Genomic DNA, 18467 nt, shown 5'->3' on the forward strand with positions numbered 1-18467 from the left:
TTAGCTAACTTTACGTTTGTTTTCTCTAATTAAATAGCCATACACTCTACAGTCATATAACGGGCTAGGGTTGGGGTTGGGATTAGGGATAGGGTTAGGGTTGTGGTAGGGTTGAGTTAGGGTTAGGGTTGGGGTTAGGGATAGGATTAATGTTAGGGTTGGGGTTAGGGTTAGGGTTAGGGTTAGGTTTAGAGTTAGGGTTAGGGTTAGGGTTAGGGCTAGGGTTAGGGTTAGGGTTAGGGTTAGGGTTGGGGTTATGGTTATGGTTTGAGCTAGTTTCCCCAGAGTTATATAACTTGGTACTTGACACTTGTAAACTGGGTTAGGGTTAGGGTTAGGTTTAGGGTTAGGGTTAGGGTTACCTTAACCTTAACCTTAACCCCAACACCAACACCAACCGTAACCCTAACCCTAACACTAACCCTAACCCTAACCCTTAAAGTGCTAACTTTTTTTTGGTTAATGAAGTTTTATTTACCTTTTTAACTAACTTTACGTTTGTTTTCTCTAATTAAATAGCCATACACTCTACAGTCATATAACAGGTTAGGGTTGGGGTTGGGATTAGGGATAGGGTTAGGGTTGGGGTTAGGGTTGAGTTAGGGTTAGGGTTGAGTTTAGGGTTAGGATTAAGGTTAGGGTTGGGGTTAGGGTTTGAGCTTGTTTCCCCAGAGTTATATAACTTGGTACGTGACACTTGCAAACTGGGTTAGGGTTAGGGTTAGGTTTATGGTTAGGGTAACCTTATCCTTAACCCCAACCCCAACCGTAACCCTAACCCTAACACTAACCCTAACCCTAACCCTTAAAGTGCTAACTTTTTTTTGGTTAATGAAGTTTTACTTACCTTTTTAGCTAACTTTACGTTTGTTTTCTCTAATTAAATAGCCATACACTCTACAGTCATATAACGGGTTAGGGTTGGGGTTGGGATTAGGGATAGGGTTAGGGTTGTGGTAGGGTTGAGTTAGGGTTAGGGTTGGGGTTAGGGATAGGATTAATGTTAGGGTTGGGGTTAGGGTTAGGGTTAGGGTTAGGTTTAGAGTTAGGGTTAGGGTTAGGGTTAGGGCTAGGGTTAGGGTTAGGGTTAGGGTTAGGGTTGGGGTTATGGTTAGGATTAAGGTTAGGGTTAGGGTTACGGTTAGGGTTAGGGTTGGGGTTAGGGTTAGTTTAGAGTTAGGGTTAGGGTTGGGGTTAGGGTTCGAGCTAGTTTCCCCAGAGTTATATAACTTGGTACGTGACACTTGTAAACTGGGTTAGGGTTAGGGTTAGGTTTAGGGTTAGGGTAACCTTAACCTTAACCCCAACCCCAACCCCAACCCCAACCCCAACCGTAACCCTAACCCTAACCCTTAAAGTGCTACCTTTTTTTTGGTTAATGAAGTTTTACTTACCTTTTTAGCTAACTTTACATTTGTTTTGTCTAATTAAACAGCCAAACACCCAAGGGTCGTACAATGTGGTATGTGACACATGCTACCTGATAGCATGCTATCATTAGCTTGCCTAACCCTTTTTGAGCTACTTTTACAACTGTTTACCCCAGAGTCAAATAACTTGGTATGTGACACATATAAACTGTTAGCATGTTAACATCAGAGTGCTAACATTTTTTGCTAAATTTACTCTTTTTTCTGTAATTCCCCAGCCATACACCTTAGAGCAGGGGTCACCAACGTGGTGCCCGCGGGCACCAGGTAGCCCGTAAGGACCAGATGAGTCGCCCGCTGGCCTGTTCTAAAAATAGCTCAAATAGCAGCACTTACCAGTGAGCTGCCTCTATTTTTTAAATTGTATTTATTTACTAACAAGGCTGTCTCGCTTTGCCCGACATTTTTAATTCTAAGAGAGACAAAACTCAAATAGAATTTGAAAATCCAAGAAAATATTTTAAAGACTTGGTCTTCTTTTGTTTAAATAAATTCATACATTTTTTTTACTTTGCTTCTCATAACTTTCAGAAGGACAATTTTAGAGAAAAAATACAACCTTAAAAATGATTTTAGGATTTTTAAACACATATACCTTTTTACCTGTCAATTTCCTTCCTCTTCTTTCCTGACAATTAAAATCTATGTTCAAGTACATTTATTTTTTCTATTGTAAAGAATAATAAATACATTTTAATTAAATTTTTCATTTTACCTTCTGTTTTTTCGACGAAGAATATTTGTGAAATATTTCTTCAAACTTATTATGATTAAAATTAAAAATATATATTCTGGCAAATCTAGAAAATCTGTAGAATCAAATTTAAATCTTGTTTCAAAGTATTTTGAATTTATTTTAAATGTTTTGTTCTGGAAAATCTAGAAGAAATAATGATTTGTCTTTGTTAGAAATATAGATTGGTCTAATTTGTTATATATTCTAACAAAGTGTAAATTGGATTTTAACCTATTTAAAAAATGTCATCAAAATTCTAAAATTAATCTTAATCAGGAAAAATTGCTAAATTATTTTTTAAAATGTTTTCAAAAAGATTCGAATTAGCTAGTTTTTCCCTCTTTTTTTCGGTTGAATTTTGAATTTTAAAGAGTCGAAATTGAAGATAAACTATGTTTCAAAATGTAATTGTCATTTTTGTTCGTGTTTTCTCCTCTTTTAAACCGTTCAATTAAGTGTAAATATCATTAATTATTAATAATAACATAGAGTCAAAGGTAAATTGAGCAAATTGGCTATTTCTGGCAATTTATTTAAGTGTGTATCAAACTGGTAGCCCTTCGCATTAATCAGTACCCAAGAAGTAGCTCTTGCTTTCAAAAAGGTTGGTGACCCCTGCCTTAGAGTCATATAACTTGGCATGTGACACAAGCTAACTATTACCATGTGACCAACAAGTATGTGCTCCAATCACTCTATCACAAAAAAAAATAAGAGTTGTAGAAATTAGAAATTATTGGAAACTCAAGACAGCCATGAAATTAAAACTTTTGACCATTACTGTATATATATATATATATATATATATATATATATATATATATATATATATATATATATATATATGTATGTGTGGGAAAAAAATCACAAGACTATTTCATCTCTACAGGCCTGTTTCATGAGGGTTTCCTCAATCATCAGGAGATAATGTAATTAAAATAGTCTGATGAAATAGTCTTGTGATTTTTTTCCCACACATACATATTACGCTCTACCACGGTATCAAGCACTATTTTTTTTGGGATAATCCAATTAAGACATATATATATATATATATATATATATATATATATATATATATATATATATATATATATATATATATATATATAATACACTGGATACAAGGTGGGAAGGAGGGAGTAAGCTCAGTTTGGAGGGGGGAGAGAGCATTTGTCGCAACTCAGTGGACAGCACCGGGCCATCCGGACAACGACATACCGTTAGACTGGAATGAAGAAGCCGACACCTTGAAAATGAGCAGCGAGAAGGGAAAAGAGATACTTTCGCAGTGAGTCATGCACTTGTAGTCATATTAATACTGCCATTTATAATAAACATACAAAGATACTCAAACGTTTTCCATCACAGACGTGGTGTATTTTCATTTTTTCAGGGTTTTGAAGTAAACTATTTGACACAACTTGTTATTTTTCTGCTAGGCTAGCAAGACGGCTTCAACGATAAGATACGTTAGCATGGTCGGAACAATCTGCTTGGCCGGAATAATTTCATACCGACATCGGACCGGGAGAGCATACCGCCACTGAGGAATCAGGAAGTGACCGTTCTCCCTCCACCAATCAACACACTGCAATACGTCAATATATCATTTTTAGCTAACTATTTCGTACAATTCATTATTAAACACGACATTTTTGCAAAAAGAAGAGTTATATGTCAAGTTAGCACCTGGGCGGTCCTCCGGCGTTAACGACGCGGCGCCCCGACGACCTCATCCCACGCCCGTCACCCCCCCTCGCCATCGGAAAAAGTTAGTTTGTTTGCTCGTTACTTCCCCGTCTTTATTAGCTTCCTTTTATGCGCCGCCGACATTTTTCATTACGCCGGCTTCTGATGCGGCCGACTGGCACGAGCCTCCCGAGTCGTTTCAATATGGATAATGTTTCTCAGGGGTTCCCTCGTATCGACGCCGGCTGCCGGGAGGAATCGGCGTCGGGCTAATAGACTGGAGGAGTTTACACGGCGCCGCGTCCTGTTGTTATTGAGCGCTTCATATCGGTGGGAGTAAAGTGCCGCAGGAAGTAATAGAGTGTGCTCGCGATCGCTCCCCGGGGCCGCGGCAGGCAATCATCAAGCTAAATGAGAGCCAGGAAACGCCGAGCGAGACAATTGACGGCTGACAAATGGCCGCCTTTGATGCCCGTTTCAAAGTGTTCTTCCAACTATGTTCTTTTATTCAGACACCTTTATTTATTCATCCCCAACCCTCAGAGTTATGTTGTAGTTTTCTCCTCAAGTCTGGACGCCGATCACAGCGAATGTCTGAGTCGGACCCAAGCCGTTTGGGTTCGTCGCAAAGCGGGAAAATTTAATTGTGTGACTGCTGGAAAAAAAAAACAACAATTACACAATCCGCCCACGGCGGCAACTCGGGACTTGAGTTTAATTTGGTTCTGTGACGGAGCTTCACCAAGTTAGCTGGCTACCCCCCCCCCTTCTCACTCTGTCCTGCAATCTGAACTGAACTGTGAACTGAGACACTACACCCCACCCCCCCCCCCACCCCACTCACCCACACACACACACACACACACACACACACACACACACACACACACACACACACACACCATCTATCACTTAGCCACTTTACTCCGGACTCAAAATGCTGCTAACTGTTTTAACTGTTTACACTGTTTACATTGCACTTTGCACTCCCATCTGAATACTTGAATACTTACGTTGCAATACTGTATATACAATAGATAGATATTATAGATATTCTGGTAATATCTTCTTCCCCTGTATATTTTTCCCCCCCCTCATGCGACTGTTTAAATTGTTGTCTTTTTTATTCTTCTTTTACACTTTATATTTATAGACACCGTGGATGTGAGAGGAACGTAATTTCGTCCACCTGTATGTCCTGTACAAACAGTTGTTTGACAATAAAGCTGACTTTGACTTTGACTTGACTTATTGTTTTTGATGACTTCCTTCTTTAATTCGATTAATATCATCCTCTTCTTCTTCTCAGCACGGTCCCTCACCCTCCTTCCCATGCGTGGAAAAAACAAACATTTTTAGCTATAAGCTAATGCGAACGTGTTACTACGAACCCCAAAAGCGAAAGCAGTTTATCAACAACACCCAGAAACGGCGCCGGCGTCGCTCATCTAAATTCCTTACCCCATGTCTGACTATGTTCTGAAAGTTTCATCTAAAATGTGCCATGAACATTTTGAGCAGTACACTGAAAGAAACAGAGTGAACCCTCTTGTCAGTCGTTAACTTTCTTTGATTATGTGAGGGTAAGCAGGAGTCGAAGCTTGCGAAAATTTAGCGGGGAACTAATTGTGTGACTGCTGGAAAAAAAATTCAATTACACAATCCGCCCACGGCGGCACCTTGGAAAAAACAAAGTTTTTTCCACCTTTAGCTATAAGCTCATGCGAACATGTTACTATGAACCCCAAAGCGAAAGCCATTTATCAACAACACCCAGAAATGTCTCCGGCTTTGCTCATCTAAATTCCTTACCCCATGTCTGATTATGTTCTGAAAGTTTAATCTAAAATGTGCCATGAACATTTTGAGCAGGACACTGAAAGAAACAGAGTGAACCCTCTTGTCAGTCGTTAACTTTCTTTGATTCTGCGAGGGTAAGCAGGAGTCGAAGCTCGTGAAAATTTAGCGGGGAACTAATTGTGTGACCGCTGAAAAAAAAAACAATTACACCACAGCCCACAGCGGCACCTTGGAAAGAACAAAGTTGTTTCCACCTTTAGCTATAAGCTAATGCGAACGTATTACTACGAACCCCAAAAGCGAAAGCCATTTATCAACAACACCCAGAAACGTCGCCGGCTTTGCTCATCTAAGTTCCTTACCCCATGTCTGACTATGTTCTGAAAGTTTCATCTAAAATGTGCCATGAACATTTTGAGCAGGACACTGAAAGAAACAGAGTGAACCCTCTTGTCAGTCGTCAACTTTCTTTGAGTCTGTGAGGCGAGGCCGGCTTGAAATTAAAATTTAGCGGGGAACTAATTGTGTGACTGCTGGAAAAAAAAACAATTACACATTCCGCCCACGGCGGCACCTTGGAAAAAACAAAGTTGTTTCCACCTTTAGCTATAAGCTAATGCGAACGTGTTACTACAAACCCCAAAAGCGAAAGCCGTTTTTCAACAACACCCAGAAACGTCGCCGACGTCGCTCATCTAAGTTCCTTACCCCATGTCTGACTACGTTCTGAAAGTTTCATCTAAAATGTGCCATGAACATTTTGAGCAGGACACTGAAAGGAACAGAGTGAACCCTCTTGTCAGTCGTTAACTTTCTTTGATTCTGTGAGGGTAAGCAGGAGTCGAAGCTTGCGAAAATTTAGCGGGGATCTAATTGTGTGACTGCTGAAAAAAAAAACAATTACACAATCCGCCCACGGCGGCACCTTGGAAAAAACAAAGTCTTTTCCACCTTTAGCTATAAGCTAATGCGAACGTGTTACTATGAACCCCAAAAGCGAAAGCCATTTATCAACAACACCCAGAAACGTCGCCGGCTTCGCTCATCTAAGTTCCTTACCCCATGTCTGACTATGTTCTGAAAGTTTCATCAAAATGTGCCATGAACATTTTGAGCAGGACACTGAAAGAAACAGAGTGAACCCTCTTGTCAGTCGTTAACTTTATTTGACTCTGCGAGGGTAAGCAGGAGTCGAAGCTTGCGAAAATTTAGCGGGGAACTAATTGTGTGACTGCTGAAAAAAAATTAAATTACACAATCCCCCCACGGCGGCACCTTGGAAAAAACAACGTTTTTTCCACCTTTAGCTATAAGCTAATGCGAACATGTTACTATGAACCCCAAAGCGAAAGCCATTTATCAACAACACCCAGAAACGTCGCCGGCTTCGCTCATCTAAGTTCCTTACCCCATGTCTGACTATGTTCTGAAAGTTTCATCTAAAATGTGCCATGAACATTTTGAGCAGGACACTGAAAGAAACAGAGTGAACCCTCTTGTCAGTCGTTAACTTTCTTTGAGTCTGTGAGGGGAGGCCGGCTTGAAATTAAAATTTAGCGGGGAACTAATTGTGTGACTGCTGAAAAAAAAAAACAATTACACAATCCGCCCACGGCGGCACCTTGGAAAGAACAAAGTTGTTTCCACCTTTAGCTATAAGCTAATGCGAACGTGTTACTACGAACCCCAAAAGCGAAAGCCATTTATCAACAACACCCAGAAACGTCTCCGGCGTCGCTCATCTAAGTTCCTTACCCCATGTCTGACTATGTTCTGAAAGTTTCATCTAAAATGTGCCATGAACATTTTGAGCAGGACACTGAAAGGAACAGAGTGAACCCTCTTGTCAGTCATTAACTTTCTTTGATTCTGTGAGGAGAGGCAGAGGCTTCACTCAAATTTTGCGAAAATTTAGCGGGGAACTAATTGTGTGACTGCTGAAAAAAAACAATTACATATTCCGCCCACGGCGGCACCTTGGAAAGAACAAATTTGTTTTCACCTTTAGCTATGAGGTAATGCAAACATGTTACTAAGAACCCCAAAAGCGAAAGCCATTTATCAACAACACCCAGAAATGTCGCCGGCTTTGCTCATCTAAGTTCCTTACCCCATGTCTGACTATGTACTGAAGGTTTCATCTAAAATGTGCCATGAACATTTTGAGCAGGACACTGAAAGAAACAGAGTGAACCCTCTTGTCAGTCGTTAACTTTCTTTGAGTCTGTGAGGGGAGGCCGGCTTGAAATTAAAATTTAGCGGGGAACTAATTGTGTGACTGCTGGAAAAAAAAACAATTACACATTCCGCCCACGGCGGCACCTTGGAAAAAACAAAGTTGTTTCCACCTTTAGCTATAAGCTAATGCGAACGTGTTACTACAAACCCCAAAAGCGAAAGCCGTTTTTCAACAACACCCAGAAACGTCGCCGACGTCGCTCATCTAAGTTCCTTACCCCATGTCTGACTACGTTCTGAAAGTTTCATCAAAATGTGCCATGAACATTTTGAGCAGGACACTGAAAGAAACAGAGTGAACCCTCTTGTCAGTCGTTAACTTTATTTGACTCTGCGAGGGTAAGCAGGAGTCGAAGCTTGCGAAAATTTAGCGGGGAACTAATTGTGTGACTGCTGAAAAAAAATTAAATTACACAATCCCCCCACGGCGGCACCTTGGAAAAAACAACGTTTTTTCCACCTTTAGCTATAAGCTAATGCGAACATGTTACTATGAACCCCAAAGCGAAAGCCATTTATCAACAACACCCAGAAACGTCGCCGGCTTCGCTCATCTAAGTTCCTTACCCCATGTCTGACTATGTTCTGAAAGTTTCATCTAAAATGTGCCATGAACATTTTGAGCAGGACACTGAAAGAAACAGAGTGAACCCTCTTGTCAGTCGTTAACTTTCTTTGAGTCTGTGAGGGGAGGCCGGCTTGAAATTAAAATTTAGCGGGGAACTAATTGTGTGACTGCTGAAAAAAAAAAACAATTACACAATCCGCCCACGGCGGCACCTTGGAAAGAACAAAGTTGTTTCCACCTTTAGCTATAAGCTAATGCGAACGTGTTACTACGAACCCCAAAAGCGAAAGCCATTTATCAACAACACCCAGAAACGTCTCCGGCGTCGCTCATCTAAGTTCCTTACCCCATGTCTGACTATGTTCTGAAAGTTTCATCTAAAATGTGCCATGAACATTTTGAGCAGGACACTGAAAGGAACAGAGTGAACCCTCTTGTCAGTCATTAACTTTCTTTGATTCTGTGAGGAGAGGCAGAGGCTTCACTCAAATTTTGCGAAAATTTAGCGGGGAACTAATTGTGTGACTGCTGAAAAAAAACAATTACATATTCCGCCCACGGCGGCACCTTGGAAAGAACAAATTTGTTTTCACCTTTAGCTATGAGGTAATGCAAACATGTTACTAAGAACCCCAAAAGCGAAAGCCATTTATCAACAACACCCAGAAATGTCGCCGGCTTTGCTCATCTAAGTTCCTTACCCCATGTCTGACTATGTACTGAAGGTTTCATCTAAAATGTGCCATGAACATTTTGAGCAGGACACTGAAAGAAACAGAGTGAACCCTCTTGTCAGTCGTTAACTTTCTTTGAGTCTGTGAGGGGAGGCCGGCTTGAAATTAAAATTTAGCGGGGAACTAATTGTGTGACTGCTGGAAAAAAAAACAATTACACATTCCGCCCACGGCGGCACCTTGGAAAAAACAAAGTTGTTTCCACCTTTAGCTATAAGCTAATGCGAACGTGTTACTACAAACCCCAAAAGCGAAAGCCGTTTTTCAACAACACCCAGAAACGTCGCCGACGTCGCTCATCTAAGTTCCTTACCCCATGTCTGACTACGTTCTGAAAGTTTCATCTAAAATGTGCCATGAACATTTTGAGCAGGACACTGAAAGGAACAGAGTGAACCCTCTTGTCAGTCGTTAACTTTCTTTGATTCTGTGAGGGTAAGCAGGAGTCGAAGCTTGCGAAAATTTAGCGGGGATCTAATTGTGTGACTGCTGAAAAAAAAAACAATTACACAATCCGCCCACGGCGGCACCTTGGAAAAAACAAAGTCTTTTCCACCTTTAGCTATAAGCTAATGCGAACGTGTTACTATGAACCCCAAAAGCGAAAGCCATTTATCAACAACACCCAGAAACGTCGCCGGCTTCGCTCATCTAAGTTCCTTACCCCATGTCTGACTATGTTCTGAAAGTTTCATCAAAATGTGCCATGAACATTTTGAGCAGGACACTGAAAGAAACAGAGTGAACCCTCTTGTCAGTCGTTAACTTTATTTGACTCTGCGAGGGTAAGCAGGAGTCGAAGCTTGCGAAAATTTAGCGGGGAACTAATTGTGTGACTGCTGAAAAAAAATTAAATTACACAATCCCCCCACGGCGGCACCTTGGAAAAAACAACGTTTTTTCCACCTTTAGCTATAAGCTAATGCGAACATGTTACTATGAACCCCAAAGCGAAAGCCATTTATCAACAACACCCAGAAACGTCGCCGGCTTCGCTCATCTAAGTTCCTTACCCCATGTCTGACTATGTTCTGAAAGTTTCATCTAAAATGTGCCATGAACATTTTGAGCAGGACACTGAAAGAAACAGAGTGAACCCTCTTGTCAGTCGTTAACTTTCTTTGAGTCTGTGAGGGGAGGCCGGCTTGAAATTAAAATTTAGCGGGGAACTAATTGTGTGACTGCTGAAAAAAAAAAACAATTACACAATCCGCCCACGGCGGCACCTTGGAAAGAACAAAGTTGTTTCCACCTTTAGCTATAAGCTAATGCGAACGTGTTACTACGAACCCCAAAAGCGAAAGCCATTTATCAACAACACCCAGAAACGTCTCCGGCGTCGCTCATCTAAGTTCCTTACCCCATGTCTGACTATGTTCTGAAAGTTTCATCTAAAATGTGCCATGAACATTTTGAGCAGGACACTGAAAGGAACAGAGTGAACCCTCTTGTCAGTCATTAACTTTCTTTGATTCTGTGAGGAGAGGCAGAGGCTTCACTCAAATTTTGCGAAAATTTAGCGGGGAACTAATTGTGTGACTGCTGAAAAAAAACAATTACATATTCCGCCCACGGCGGCACCTTGGAAAGAACAAATTTGTTTTCACCTTTAGCTATGAGGTAATGCAAACATGTTACTAAGAACCCCAAAAGCGAAAGCCATTTATCAACAACACCCAGAAATGTCGCCGGCTTTGCTCATCTAAGTTCCTTACCCCATGTCTGACTATGTACTGAAGGTTTCATCTAAAATGTGCCATGAACATTTTGAGCAGGACACTGAAAGAAACAGAGTGAACCCTCTTGTCAGTCGTTAACTTTCTTTGAGTCTGTGAGGGGAGGCCGGCTTGAAATTAAAATTTAGTGGGGAACTAATTGTGTGACTGCTGGAAAAAAAAACAATTACACAATCCGCCCACGGCGGCACCATGGAAAGAACAAAGTTGTTTCCACCTTTAGCTATAAGCTAATGCGAACATGTTACTACGAACCCCAAAAGCGAAAGCCGTTTATCAACAACACCCAGAAATGTCTCCGGCTTCACTCATCTAAGTTCCTTACCCCATGTCTGACTATGTTCTGAAAGTTTCATCTAAAATGTGCCATGAACATTTTGAGCAGGACACTGAAAGGAACAGAGTGAACCCTCTTGTCAGTCGTTAACTTTCTTTGATTCTGCGAGGGTAAGCAGGAGTCGAAGCTTGCGAAAATTTAGCGGGGAACTAATTGTGTGACTGCTGAAAAAAAAAATCAATTACACAATCCGCCCACGGCGGCAACTTGGAAAAAACAAAGTGTTTTCCACCTTTAGCTATAAGCTCATGCGAACATGTTACCATGAACCCCAAAGCGAAAGCCATTTATCAACAACACCCAGAAATGTCTCCGGCTTTGCTCATCTAAATTCCTTACCCCATGTCTGATTATGTTCTGAAAGTTTAAATTAAAATGTGCCATGAACATTTTGAGCAGGACACTGAAAGAAACAGAGTGAACCCTCTTGTCAGTCGTTAACTTTCTTTGATTCTGCGAGGGTAAGCAGGAGTCGAAGCTCGTGAAAATTTAGCGGGGAACTAATTGTGTGACCGCTGAAAAAAAAAACAATTACACAATCCGCCCACAGCGGCACCTTGGAAAGAACAAAGTTGTTTCCACCTTTAGCTATAAGCTAATGCGAACGTATTACTACGAACCCCAAAAGCGAAAGCCATTTATCAACAACACCCAGAAACGTCGCCGGCTTTGCTCATCTAAGTTCCTTACCCCATGTCTGACTATGTTCTGAAAGTTTCATCAAAAATGTGCCATTAACATTTTGAGCAGGACACTGAAAGAAACAGAGTGAACCCTCTTGTCAGTCGTTAACTTTATTTGACTCTGCGAGGGTAAGCAGGAGTCGAAGCTTGCGAAAATTTAGCGGGGAACTAATTGTGTGACTGCTGAAAAAAAAAATCAATTACACAATCCGCCCACGGCGGCACCTTGGAAAAAACAAAGTTTTTTCCACCTTTAGCTATAAGCTCATGCGAACATGTTACTATGAACCCCAAAGCGAAAGCCATTTATCAACAACACCCAGAAATGTCTCCGGCTTTGCTCATCTAAATTCCTTACCCCATGTCTGATTATGTTCTGAAAGTTTAATCTAAAATGTGCCATGAACATTTTGAGCAGGACACTGAAAGAAACAGAGTGAACCCTCTTGTCAGTCGTTAACTTTCTTTGATTCTGCGAGGGTAAGCAGGAGTCGAAGCTCGTGAAAATTTAGCGGGGAACTAATTGTGTGACCGCTGAAAAAAAAAACAATTACACCACAGCCCACAGCGGCACCTTGGAAAGAACAAAGTTGTTTCCACCTTTAGCTATAAGCTAATGCGAACGTATTACTACGAACCCCAAAAGCGAAAGCCATTTATCAACAACACCCAGAAACGTCGCCGGCTTTGCTCATCTAAGTTCCTTACCCCATGTCTGACTATGTTCTGAAAGTTTCATCTAAAATGTGCCATGAACATTTTGAGCAGGACACTGAAAGAAACAGAGTGAACCCTCTTGTCAGTCGTCAACTTTCTTTGAGTCTGTGAGGCGAGGCCGGCTTGAAATTAAAATTTAGCGGGGAACTAATTGTGTGACTGCTGGAAAAAAAACAATTACACATTCCGCCCACGGCGGCACCTTGGAAAAAACAAAGTTGTTTCCACCTTTAGCTATAAGCTAATGCGAACGTGTTACTACAAACCCCAAAAGCGAAAGCCGTTTTTCAACAACACCCAGAAACGTCGCCGACGTCGCTCATCTAAGTTCCTTACCCCATGTCTGACTACGTTCTGAAAGTTTCATCTAAAATGTGCCATGAACATTTTGAGCAGGACACTGAAAGGAACAGAGTGAACCCTCTTGTCAGTCGTTAACTTTCTTTGATTCTGTGAGGGTAAGCAGGAGTCGAAACTTGCGAAAATTTAGCGGGGATCTAATTGTGTGACTGCTGAAAAAAAAAACAATTACACAATCCGCCCACGGCGGCACCTTGGAAAAAACAAAGTCTTTTCCACCTTTAGCTATAAGCTAATGCGAACGTGTTACTATGAACCCCAAAAGCGAAAGCCATTTATCAACAACACCCAGAAACGTCGCCGGCTTCGCTCATCTAAGTTCCTTACCCCATGTCTGACTATGTTCTGAAAGTTTCATCTAAAATGTGCCATGAACATTTTGAGCAGGACACTGAAAGAAACAGAGTGAACCCTCTTGTCAGTCGTTAACTTTCTTTGAGTCTGTGAGGGGAGGCCGGCTTGAAATTAAAATTTAGCGGGGAACTAATTGTGTGACTGCTGAAAAAAAAAAACAATTAAACAATCCGCCCACGGCGGCACCTTGGAAAGAACAAAGTTGTTTCCACCTTTAGCTATAAGCTAATGCGAACGTGTTACTACGAACCCCAAAAGCGAAAGCCATTTATCAACAACACCCAGAAACGTCTCCGGCGTCGCTCATCTAAGTTCCTTACCCCATGTCTGACTATGTTCTGAAAGTTTCATCTAAAATGTGCCATGAACATTTTGAGCAGGACACTGAAAGGAACAGAGTGAACCCTCTTGTCAGTCATTAACTTTCTTTGATTCTGTGAGGAGAGGCAGAGGCTTCACTCAAATTTTGCGAAAATTTAGCGGGGAACTAATTGTGTGACTGCTGAAAAAAAACAATTACATATTCCGCCCACGGCGGCACCTTGGAAAGAACAAATTTGTTTTCACCTTTAGCTATGAGGTAATGCAAACATGTTACTAAGAACCCCAAAAGCGAAAGCCATTTATCAACAACACCCAGAAATGTCGCCGGCTTTGCTCATCTAAGTTCCTTACCCCATGTCTGACTATGTACTGAAGGTTTCATCTAAAATGTGCCATGAACATTTTGAGCAGGACACTGAAAGAAACAGAGTGAACCCTCTTGTCAGTCGTTAACTTTCTTTGAGTCTGTGAGGGGAGGCCGGCTTGAAATTAAAATTTAGTGGGGAACTAATTGTGTGACTGCTGGAAAAAAAAACAATTACACAATCCGCCCACGGCGGCACCATGGAAAGAACAAAGTTGTTTCCACCTTTAGCTATAAGCTAATGCGAACATGTTACTACGAACCCCAAAAGCGAAAGCCGTTTATCAACAACACCCAGAAATGTCTCCGGCTTCACTCATCTAAGTTCCTTACCCCATGTCTGACTATGTTCTGAAAGTTTCATCTAAAATGTGCCATGAACATTTTGAGCAGGACACTGAAAGGAACAGAGTGAACCCTCTTGTCAGTCGTTAACTTTCTTTGATTCTGCGAGGGTAAGCAGGAGTCGAAGCTTGCGAAAATTTAGCGGGGAACTAATTGTGTGACTGCTGGAAAAAAAAACAATTACACAATCCGCCCACGACAGCACCTTGGAAAAAACAAATTTGTTTCCACCTTTAGCTATAAGCTAATGCGAACGTGTTAATACAGACCCCAAAAGCGAAAGCCATTTATCAACAACACCCAGAAACGTCTCCGGCTTCACTCATCTAAGTTCCTTACCCCATGTCTGACTATGTTCTGAAAGTTTCATCTAAAATGTGCCACGAACATTTTGAGCAGGACACTGAAAGGAACAGAGTGAATCCTCTTGTCAGTCGTTAACTTTCTTTGATTCTGCGAGGGTAAGCAGGAGTCGAAGCTTGCGAAAATTTAGCGGGGAACTAATTGTGTGACTGCTGAAAACAAACAATTACACATTCCGCCCACGGCGGCACCTTGGAAAGAACAAAGTTGTTTCCACCTTTAGCTATAAGCTAATGCGAACATGTTAATACAAACCCTAAAAGCGAAAGCCATTTATCAACAACACCCAGAAATGTCTCCGGCTTCGCTCATCTAAATTCCTTACCTTATGTCTGATTATGTTCTGAAAGTTTCATCTAAAATGTGCCATGAACATTTTCAGCAGGACACTGAAAGGAACAGAGTGAACCCTCTTGTTAGTAGTTAACTTTCTTTGATTCTGCGAGGGTAAGCAGGTGTCGAAGCTTGCAAAAATTTAGCGGGGAACTAATTGTGTGACTGCTGAAAAAAAAAACAATTACACATTCCGCCCACGGCGGCACCATGGAAAGAACAAAGTTGTTTCCACCTTTAGCTATAAGCTAATGCAAATATGTTACTACGAACCCCAAAGCGAAAGCCATTTATCAACAACACCCAGAAACGGCGCCAGCGTCGCTCATCTAAGTTCCTTACCCCATGTCTGACTATGTTCTGAAAGTTTCATCAAAAATGTGCCATGAACATTTTGAGCAGGACAAAAGAGTGAACCCTCTTGTCAGTCGTTAACTTTAAAAAATATATAAAAAATTCGAGAACCGGTACCTTTCAAACAGAGTATATTACTGTTTTTGATTCCTTAACCCTTATTATTACAATGTCTAGAGCATGTACATATGTAGTTATTGTGGAAAAGATGCATCAAATTTCATTTAGAGCTTGTTATATAATTGTTGCAATTATACAACACTGGGTTCCTTCGAACAACGTCTATTTGTTTCATTGGACTGGATTAATCAGATTCAAGTAAGTAAAATGTATGTTGTGTTTTTTTTGGTTTGTTATTACAATGTCTAGAACATGTACATATGTAGTTATTGTGGAACAGATGCATCAAATTTCATTTAGAGCTTGTTATATAATTGTTGCAATTATACAACACTGGGTTCCTTCGAACAACGCCTTTTTGTTTCATTGGACTGTATTCATCAGATTTAAGTAAGTAAAATGTATTTTATATAGGTTTTTGGTTTGTTATTACAATGTTTAGAGCATGTACATATGTAGTTATTGTGGAAAAGATGCATCAAATTTCATTTAGAGCTTGTTATATAATTGTTGCAATTATACAACGCTGGGTGCCTTCGAACAACGCCTTTTTGTTTCATTGGACAGGATTCATCAGATTCAAGTAAGTAAAATGTCTTTTATATATTTTTGGGTTGTTATTAAAATGTCTAGATTATGTACATATGTAGTTATTGTGGAACAGATGCATCGAATTTCATTTAGAGCGTGTTATATAATTGCAATTATACAACACTGGGTTCATTCGAACAACATATATTTGTTTCATTGGACTGGATTCATCAGATTCAAGTAAGTAAAATGTATTTTATGTTTTTTTTTTGTTGTTATTACAATGTCTAGAGCAGAGGTCACCAACCTTTTTGAAAGCAAGAGCTACTTCTTGGGTAGTGATTAATGCGAAGGGCTACCAGTTTGATACACACTTAAATAAATTGCCAGAAATAGCCAATTTGCTCAATTTACCTTTAGCTCTATGTTATTATTAAAAATTATTGATATTTACACTTAATTGAACGGTTTAAAAGAGTAGAAAACACACAAAAAATGACAATTAAATTTTGAAACATAGTTTATCTTCAATTTCGACTCTTTAAAATTCTAAATTAAACCGCAAAAAAGAAGAGAAAAACTAGCTAATTTGAATCTTTTTGAAAAAATAAAAATAATAATTTATGGAACATCATTAGTAATTTTTCCTGACTAAGATTAATTTTAGAATTTTGATGACATGTTTTAAATAGGTTAAAATGCAATCTGCACTTTGTTATAATATATAAAAAATTGGACCAAGCTATATTTCTAACAAAGACAAATCATTATTTCTTCTAGATTTTCCAGAACAAAATTTTTAAAATGAATTCAAAAGACTTTGAAAGAAGATTTAAATTTTATTCTACAGATTTTCTAGATTTGCCAGAATAATTTTTTTGAATTTTAATCATAAGTTTGAAGAAATATTTCACAAATATTATTCTTCAAAAAAACAGAAGCTAAAATGAAGAATTAAATTAAAATGTATTTATTATTCTTTACAATAAAAAAAAAAAAATACTTGAACATTGATTTAAATTGTCAGGAAAGAAGAGGAAGGAATTTAAAAGGTACAAAGGTATATGTGTTTAAAAATCCTAAAATAATTTTTAAGGTTGTATTTTTTCTCTAAAATTGTCTTTCTGAAAGTTATAAGAAGCAAAGTAAAAAAAATAATGAATTTATTTAAACAAGTGAAGACCAAGTCTTTAAAATATTTTCTTGGATTTTCAAATTCTATTTGAGTTTTGTCTCTTTTAGAATTAAAAATGTCGAGCAAAGTGAGACCAGCTTGCTAGTAAATAAATAAAATTTAAAAAATAGAGGCAGCTCACTGGTAAGTGCTGCTATTTGAGCTATTTTTAGAACAGGCCGGCGGGCTACTCATCTGGTCCTTACGGGCTACCTGGTGCCCGCGGGCACCGCGTTGGTGACCCCTGGTCTAGAGCATGTACGTATGTAGTTATTGTGGAACAGATGCATCAAATTTCATTTAGAGCTTGTTATGTAATTGTTGCAATCATACAACACTGGGTGAATGTGGTAGTTAATTGATCATCCTGACCTAAATAGGATATCAACAGACAATTCAGTTCTGGGGAAAGGAATGTTCCTGAATGTGTGGATGTAATGGGGGTATGCATGTACGCCATACTATACTAGTACCGGTATACCCCCAAGTGGACAAGTGAATGAATTAGTGAAAGTCCAAGAGATTAAACGTCTTCAACAATTCCATTCATCTTTTTGCGTATTACTTTCCAGTTCAGCCTCGGCGTGTGATATTCTGCCGAGGACGTGAACGTGCGGGTGGGTGGAAGAATGAGGGTGTGGGGTTGCAGAGTGAAGACAGGCGAGGCTAAAGAGAGTGAAGTCGACTTGACATGATAAACACTGAGACACGCCGCCATTCATCAGACGCGACAGGAGCGTGTTGTAAATGGCGGCGGGCCCGCTCCCGTTTTACATCAAGTGATTGAGGAAAGTGTCCTTCGGGTGCGACAACACACACCGAGACAAGGACGGGTCTCACGGTCCCTGGGCTCACGTCTCATGGACGCCTCTCCACGAGTCCCGATGTGAGGGGAGAACACGACACGATCATGTTCTCATCGCTCTTTGTTCGTCATTCCGACCCTTGCCTTCACCCTGTTTAGACCGTCCAAACTTGAAAAGATCTATTTTAATTTAGAGAGAGAAAAAATACCTAAAATGTGAAAAGCACATGTATTCTTTTTGTCATATTTTTTTTTACTTTTTTTAATTTTTGTAAACTGATTTTTTTTTTAATGCAATTTAACTGAATAATTATTGATGAGCAAAATGTGTGTTTTGAAATATTTACGTTCTTAAAATACAGTGTTTTT

This window comes from Entelurus aequoreus, linkage group LG04, assembly GCF_033978785.1.
Source record: "Entelurus aequoreus isolate RoL-2023_Sb linkage group LG04, RoL_Eaeq_v1.1, whole genome shotgun sequence".
Lineage (NCBI taxonomy): Eukaryota > Metazoa > Chordata > Actinopteri > Syngnathiformes > Syngnathidae > Entelurus > Entelurus aequoreus.